At 39.7% G+C, this 8,727-nt stretch overlaps 1 pseudogene; it reads right to left on the bottom strand.

Moving 5' to 3' along the window:
• Nucleotides 1-212: 212 nt before the first annotated feature.
• LOC140006471 (anthocyanidin 3-O-glucosyltransferase 2-like) lies at nucleotides 213-8,368 on the bottom strand (annotated as a pseudogene).
• Between the last annotated feature and the right edge of the window lie 359 nt (nucleotides 8,369-8,727).

Below are 8,727 nucleotides of genomic sequence, written 5' to 3'. Positions count from 1 at the left end.
TCATGTAAATATGATGAAATTGACCGAGTGATTTATCAATTATCTTTCCGAAATTTAATACTAGATTATTGAATGGTTTGATTCAGATTGAAAATTAGGTTCAGGGATGTAATAGCTTTAATTTTTAAATGTCAGGGACGAATTTGCTTCATTTTAAAAGTGAGGGACGAAAAGAATATTTTTGCGAAATGTGAAGGATGAAACAGGTCATTTTTCCAAAAAAAAAATTAATGTAATTTTGGAACGTTATCCATTATGTCGTCCAGAAAACGTCTCAAGGAATCAGAGGATGATCCTCCTCCATGGAAAGCCATCCTGCTCTTCTCTTTCATTTCCTTCACCTTATTTCTGAATTCACTCTCAGACTCCATGAGCTGTTTAATCCCATTTTCAATCACAACTGCCCTTACAATCTCGTTAGCCTCCATTAGAAAATCTTTTCTGAAATCCATCTTAATCTCCACAGCCATCCCCAAGTCCTTCACCATTAGGAAGGCATTCGTCTGCTGCTCGGCATAGAGTGGCCAAGTTGCCATTGGAACGCCGCACCAAACGCTCTCCAACGTTGAGTTCCAGCCACAGTGAGAGACGAATCCTCCCACAGCAGGATGGGATAGTACTGCCACCTGTGGTGCCCATCCAATGACTTTTCCCACCTCTGCAGTTCCCCGCAAGAACCCCTCTGGCAGGACTTCTTCCGGGTCCTCATAATCACCTGGAAACTGAAACTTTCCTTTAGGTGGAGGCCTTCTCAAAGACCACAAGAATCGAACTCCACTACGCTGGAGTGCATGAGCAATTTCCTTCACTTGTTCACCATCGAAAGATCCTGCACTACCAAAGCATAGGAACACGACAGAAGAATCAGGCTGATTATCAAGCCATTTCATAATCATCTCAGTTTCTTGGTTTGGACCATTGCTTCCCTTAAGATTCAACACAGGCCCGACTGCATAGACCGGTTGTGACGACCCCACTTCTCCCAAGGGCGAACCCAAGGGTATCGGCGGGCCGCCTGCCTAGCTCGCGCCAGGACTCAAAACTTAAAGTAATAAACTAGAGAAATCGAAAGAGCACTATATACATTATATACAATCCCCAAAAGTTCTAATTACATTCTCCAAAAGTACCTGCTCACACTATTACATCCTTATCACTACAACCAAAACCAAAATGTAGACCCTAAGGAGGGTCCTTATACAAACCACCAAAACTAAAACAAAAACAAACATACTATGTCCAACTATTACAATCAAACCTAACTATGCTAGGGTACGTGCCAAAAGTCCCCGCGTCGGCCCCTGCTAAGGAAAACAAAAGGGAAGGGGTAAGCTATATGCTTAGTAAGTAAACAGGGGCGAAAGCATAAATTTCACGTACAACAGTTACACAGTAAGAGTAAAGCAAAAGCAGAAAAATAACATCACATAATAAGGATACAGGTGGCTCCAAAGCCAGATCGTTTGCCGTGTGTGACCTCCTGCCGACACTCCGTCGACCTCAAATAATGGTCCGTAGAACTTCACTTATACCCCCACCGTACACCTTATCACCCTCTCTGGCCAGGCACCTCACAAACTTGCTCGAGCGAACGAAATTGAGCTTGGTTCACAAGCTCGGGTCACAAACTTGGTCCACATAATCAGTGAACCGGATTCACAAACTTGGTGACCTCAAACCAGGTTGGACTGACTTCGACCAAACCCTAACCGGCTCGAATAGTCCATCTAGGATTGAGATCGGGCCCCAAACTCACAAACTTCACAAAATGTATTCAAAAGTCACCCCGAGCCACAAGCTCAAGGGGTTTAGTTCCAAAATGATTCATATACATATGTCATGTACAAATATGTGCGCAACCTAGGGTTTAGGTCGAGTGCGATAAAGTACACCCTCGCCTAGGTACCCTTTTCATACTTATCAAAACACATAAACAACTAACACGTAAAAGCGGCCTGAATACTTACACAACGAACAAAAGAGCAAATTTCAAAATTTGTGCCACGAAGAGTAGCTGGTAGGCCCCACCGGCACCACCTAGCTCACCACCGTCTGAAATAGAAGATTGCGTCATATAATATCATAAACGGCTACTAATATACCTAAAACAAGCAAAACGGCAAAATCGGCACATGTAAGTGCGGAAACGGCAAAACGGAAACGGAAATGGCGGCCTAGCCATTTTGCCATGAAAACTGTTTTGAGCCTAATCGAAGCTATGAGTGTCGGATCAAGGTACATGAGGTACCGTTACGAAGCTAAGAGGAAGGGCTACAATTTTCATGAAGACACCTAAATCCGGATCTGAACAGAAATAGGTCGAAAGTGCAGAAAACCGTTCCAGGAATTTGCACTCCAGAGTAACGGACAGGGTATGTTTGCTGGACTATAACTCCCAGCTCACAAATCCAAATCAGGAAATTCCAAAGGCATTAGAAAGCTGAGACATAAGGTTAAAACTTTGATGTTTTGGCCAAGACCTGAATCCACTCAGAACAGAACAAAATTTGAGTGTCAAAGTACTCGTCAGAACTGTCCAGATTCAAGGCAGTTCTGAAGATCGATTTTGTTTTGGTCATAACAGGAGCTACGGAACTCGGATTTCGACGCACTTTATACCGTTTCGAAGCCAAAACCAAGATCTACATTTCTTATGAAGGAGTCACCACCCAGATCGTACGGTATCAAAACCGAAAAAGTCACGGGCAGAAGCTAAACTAAAAAACGCACAGAACCTGATGTTCAAAACAGGCTTGAGTATTTCATCTATAACTCATGATACACTAATTCGTTTGACCTGAAAATTTACAGGAATATTCAGGACTTAAGAGGCTACAATGTTGAAGAAGGCCACTCAGTCAAATTTCGAGTGTAACTACGTCAAAAATGTAACATACTACACCAGAATCGCAAAACAGGTTCACAAACCGTAATCTAGTACAAACATCATAAAACAGCCTACATAAGTCCAAATCCAGAAATTCCAAAGCCATACGAAAGCTTAGAAACAGGGATACATTCTATCAGAAGGCCTCAACAACAAATTCTGAAATAGTCCAAACCAAAATAACCAATTACAATCGCAGTTCTCAGGTTCGGGTAGAAACAGGACAGCAAGGGTAATTTCGACGTTTCTCATTCTACGCTACTCCGATTGTCCTAAAATTTTGTAGACACCTCTAAAATGTGATTCCCTACAACTTTCATGTTTTAAGCTAAGGCCAATTCGGCCTCTAACTAGGAAATACAAAACCGGACAGAATTGAAGGGTATGAAACCCTAGTCTTCCAAATTTCCCTCCAAACCAAAAAGTGCTTGCAATTAACAATCATTTACACCTACTAGCCTCATTTTAGGCCATTTCCAATCATCATACAAGGCCACACCATCAATTTCATATATAAACAGAAAAATCACCAATAAATGGAAAACTTCACCACTTCATCCAAAATCAAGAAATAAACCACAAAATTCAACATTTTAACTACCACTAAGCACAAATTAAGCTTCATTAAGTGAAGGAGAAGGTTCATTCACTACTCACCTAGTAAAACAAGAGAGGGAGAGTTGCTTGTCACCTTAACTTCCCCAAACACTTCACCAAACCACTTACTATCACCAAATGGAAAGGTTTTATGGAGTAGAAACAAGATCAAATGGTTGGATGATTACACTTAAGCAAGATGGAAGCAAGAACCTTGAAGAGTTTTCTTTCTTCTTTGCTCAAGGTGGCCGGCCACAATGGAGAAGACAAGAGTGAATTTTTGGTGATTTTTGAGATATTTATTCAATTGGTAAGAAAAGTCAAAAAGGTGAATAGTGTCCAACAAGTGAAACCAATCACCAAGTGACACTTGTCACTCCATAAAAGCATCCCAATCCTTTTGTTTCCTCTCACATCAATCACATCTCATCCTCTACCTATCTCTTAACACCCGATAAATTAAACCCAGTATCCGAAACTTAACGTAATCGGCCGAATTTTTCCGAACTTACCGCACTAGTGGTTCCCACATCCGATATACGTTCTTAATTTCTCAAAAACTAATCGATACTAAAAAAATAATCTAAAATCTATATTTACTCATAAAAATTATCTGGGGAATTTTTCTAATAAAGAAAATGTGGAAAAAGGCGGGCAATAAATAAAACTCTACTTAAGCTTTCTAATATTGTAACACTAGAGGATTGCTAATCCAGAGTTTTCCAACCATTTTCAAACTTGTTAACCCTCTGAAAACTATAATGTAACAGCCCCACTTTCCCCTAAGGCGAACCAAAGGGGTTAGCGGGCTGCCTGCCCAGCTCTCGCCAGGACTAACGATGCAGACTAGAACTATCTATTGCGATCCGGAACTTACAAACGAGCGTAAACAAGTCAAAATGGAAAAATAACCCAAAATAAGAAAAATGAAATCCGGAGTCGGCCATGATAGTAACCGACCCGTCAGAACCCAACCGAAAGAGCATGCAAACATTCACATCTGAACTGTAGCGATTACAATCCAAAATGACATACAAAAGTTTTCAAAAGTTAATACATATACACGGTTTGCCAAATCAAAAGAGAAAACGCCCCAAAAGTACACTTAGGGTTTTAATACATGAGCTATACAAAAGATATGTTCAACTAGCTCAATTTGGCAGCCATTTGTCAAATCCAGACCAAAAGGGTTTATTTTCCTGTAAGAAAAACAAAAAGGAACAGAAAGGGGTGAGCTTGCGCTCAATGAGGTACCAAACATAAAGCAGAAAAATCATGGCATTTCACATTTAACAAATCAGATACACATGCCAGATGTAAAGCAAAGGAACCAATTATTCAAATCAGAAGGATACGGGTGGCTCTCAGGAGCCAAATTTCCAGCGCAGTACTTGATCCAAACCGGTTGACTCTCCGTCAACGTATATAGAACCAAAACGTCCGTAGACCCCTCTTTACACCGAATTCCGTCCACCGAACACCCCTTTACCGGGCCCGCTCACCGTAACCGAACAGAAATGGTAATACTCGAGTATACCGGAATCAAGGGTCTCAATACCCAAAAATTCCCGAACAGACTACCGTGGTTCGTTATCTAATCGTCCAGGCCCTTGCCGGCCCGACTCGAATAACTTAGCCACAGGATTGAGCTCATAGGTCATAGAAATCCGAACAGATGCAGACACAGATAACAGATTCAGATACAGATACAAAATAGCAGATTCAGATAGCAGATTCAGACGGCAGATTCAGACAGGCACTCAAAATTGGCATATGAACAGATAGAAGAACGAGTGTGATAAAGTACACCCTCGTCTCAAACAAATTTAACAGATTGCAGAGCAGAAATCAAGTTAGACAGCAATGGAGGGGAGTGGTACACTCACCGGCTCAACTTCAAAAGTTTTTACTTCAGATTGGCCTTAATCGCCAAGAAACCCTAAAATAACCAAAATAAACCAATTGAAGGTTTCACATCCGTAATCGAGTAAACACAATGCACATGAGGCTCGACTACTAGTCGTATGCCTCGCCAAATAATTACTAATGCAAGGGTACAAAACATGATTTTTGGGAACAAAAGATAGCATAAAGACCTAGGTTCAATAACCCAAAAGCCCTTTTATTTCTACCAAAAGGCAAATCCAACTTAAAAGAACCAAACGGCCTAGAAAATCGGGCAGCACTTCCCCTAAATTTCTTACTTTTCCAGCCATTAAGGCTTCATTATTTCCTCGAATCAGTCCCAACATCTCACACAAAATTCACCTCATTTCCAAAAGCCATTCACTAGGCCCAAAGTAAAAGTTAACTAGGAAATGACCGGAATAAAAGTAAGCATTAAAACATACAAACAAGTACAATGAGACTCGATAACGCGTCATAAAGCCAAGCCAAACATAACCCCAATAGGGTTTCATATGCATATATAGACATATAAGCAAACCAGAAAATCAGGAAATGGAACTCATTTGTCCCAACACCAAAAACAGTTTTGGCCTCCTAATGCGGTAATGGCACACAATGCGTTACGCTTATCGGATGAGGGTGTAAGACCTACCATCTCGAAGCTAAAAGACAGGGCTACAACAATGTAGAAGGCCACTCAGTCCAAATCCTAGCACAACTAGGTCAAAAATGCAGAAAACCAACCCAGAACCGTAATTGCAGGTTCCCAAATCACACAATGCTGTAATTCGTCCAACTCAGTCTACACAGGTCCAAATGCATTGATTCCAAAGGCATATGATAGCTAAGACATCAAGCTACATTTCATCAGAAGACACCAACATCCAAATCCAAAGCAATTCCAGTCAAAACAGACGATTACAATCACAGTTCGCACATTCTGATCACCCAGAACAGCAACAGTAAAAATGACATATCTCACTCTACACTAATCCAAATGACCTGAAATTTTGCAGGCACTTCAAACTCATCAATACATACAACTTTCATGTTTTGAGAAAATTCCAATTCGGCCTCTAACCCTATGGACAGAATTAGGGGTTATCAACCCTAACTTTTCTCATTTCAATCCAAACCCAAAATTGATTGCAATTATCAATAATTCACACCTACTAGAGTCATTATAAGCCATTGTCAATCATCAAAAATAGCCACAACATCCCATTCATATTAAACCAGAAAATTCCTCAATAAAATAAAAACTTCACCAAATCACTTCAAATCAAGAAATAAATCACACATTCCATCACTCAAGTCACCATTAGGCACAAAATAAACATCATTAGCTATAAGAGGATGTTCAATCATCACTTACCTAGTAAACAAGAGAAGAGGAGTTGTAGACCACCTTAGCTCTTCCAAAAACTTCACCAAACTCACCACTAACACTAAATGGAAAGATTGTATGGAGTGGAAACTAGTTTGTGTGATTGATTTGGATGATTTGAGCTAGTGGAAAGCTTGAAGATTGAAGAAGTTTTCTTCCTTCTTGGCAAGAGAGAGGGCCGGCCACAAGGTGAAAGAAAATGGTGATTTTTTGTGAAATTTTTAGATATTTAACCAATTTTGGTCAAAAGTCAAAAAAAGTGAATAGTGTTCTTAAGTCAAAACCAATCACCAAGTGACACGTGGCACTCCATTAATGCATTCCTATCCTTTCTTTTCTCTCACACACTCTACTTATCTCTTAACACCCGATAAATTTTACACAGTATCCGGAATTTAACCTAATTGGCCGAATTTTTCCGAACTTTTCGCACTAGTGGGTCCCACGTCCATAATATATTCTTAATTTTCTCAAAAACTAACTGATACTAGAAAAATCATTTAAAAGCTATATTTACTCATAAAATTTATTTGCACAATTTTTCGAATAAAGAAAAGGTGGAAAAACGTATAATTAAAAGAAATTAAAACCTAGAAATTAAGAAAATTACGGGTCCTCACATATAACGAATCCTATTTTTACTTGTGCCAAAACACACACTAGAATACCGCATATAAACTATAGCTCGAGCTTACGAATAATACATAAACTAGGGTTTTATCATAAGCAAGGTTTTCAATCTTAGCCGAGATTAGGGTTTCTCCTTAGCCCTAAAACCTTAATTTAACCGTACAAAATAATGAATAACCCTAATATCAACTTACGAACGGACTGGGGCCTCACACCGGTGGGATAGTTTTATCGTTGGATAAAGCCTTTACTGCGTGGGATTCTAACTCGAGGAAAGTGTTAATGATGATTCCCTTGGTCTCCTTGTATCTTTTGGCTTGGTTGAGAAACATGTCGCAGTCTCCATCCTTGTCAAAGATTACGGAAGGTAGAACTTTAGCTGGAACAAGATTAATATAAGTTGGGATAGCTAACTCAACATCTGAATTCTTGTAATTAGTCACATCTTCATTAAAATCAGCTCTCAGACTCTGCATATGCAATACAAGGCCAAGCATTGCAGCACCAGATGTATAGAATATATACGAGGGAACCCCAAATTCATTGGCTACATCAATCATGGAGGTGCAAAACATGTCAATGACAACTCCAGCGAGATCAGATGAGGCAGAATTAGACATTTCTGCAAGAATATCCCTTACACTACTTTTGTGGTTGTCGATAAAATGATACAGAAACGCAATAGAAAATGTCGATTGCGAAGAAGACTCTTCTGGTTTGAGATCAAGAAACCTTATGCGTGAATCTGAAGACTCTGACAGCATACTTGTGTAGCAACTCACCTTTTTATCGAAAGGCAGCTTCATAATCAGAACTGTGATCGATAATTGTTCACCACGATCAATAAGAAGCTTTGCTAGTTCAACAGTTGATACCAGGTGACCCATTCCTGGTGAAGGAATGAAAACCAGCTCTGCTTTCTTCATTTCGTTGATCTTCTGGTTATGTATTTGCTTCAATCACTCGATTGCAGATGAAATTGGAAAGTTAGGCTTTCTAGTGTCTACCTAGCTTTTAATAGAAGTGTGTGGTTCTGTTTATTTTGTCCTGTTTACTGCAAGCCTTAATCGTATTCAAATGAAAGTGCGTGGATTCTAGATTTATTAGTTTTTTGAATACGATATGAACGTTCTTGACCCGTCAAGTGCAGATGAAGTCACTGCTCACATATTCAAGTCTTATCTACTTCTATGGTCAATTTGTCATACTACAAATTTCAAAATTTCTCCTTTATCTTAAAAAATAATTAAAAAAAAAAGTTTGAAGGACCTTTGGTCATGGCCTGATTTGGGCCATCATTTAACGCCAACCGGTAATC

This window comes from Coffea arabica, chromosome 5e (genome assembly GCF_036785885.1).
Source record: "Coffea arabica cultivar ET-39 chromosome 5e, Coffea Arabica ET-39 HiFi, whole genome shotgun sequence".
Taxonomy (NCBI): Eukaryota; Viridiplantae; Streptophyta; class Magnoliopsida; order Gentianales; family Rubiaceae; genus Coffea; species Coffea arabica.
The sequence above is the reverse complement of the archived record's forward strand: the minus strand, read 5'-3'. Positions and strand labels throughout refer to the sequence as shown.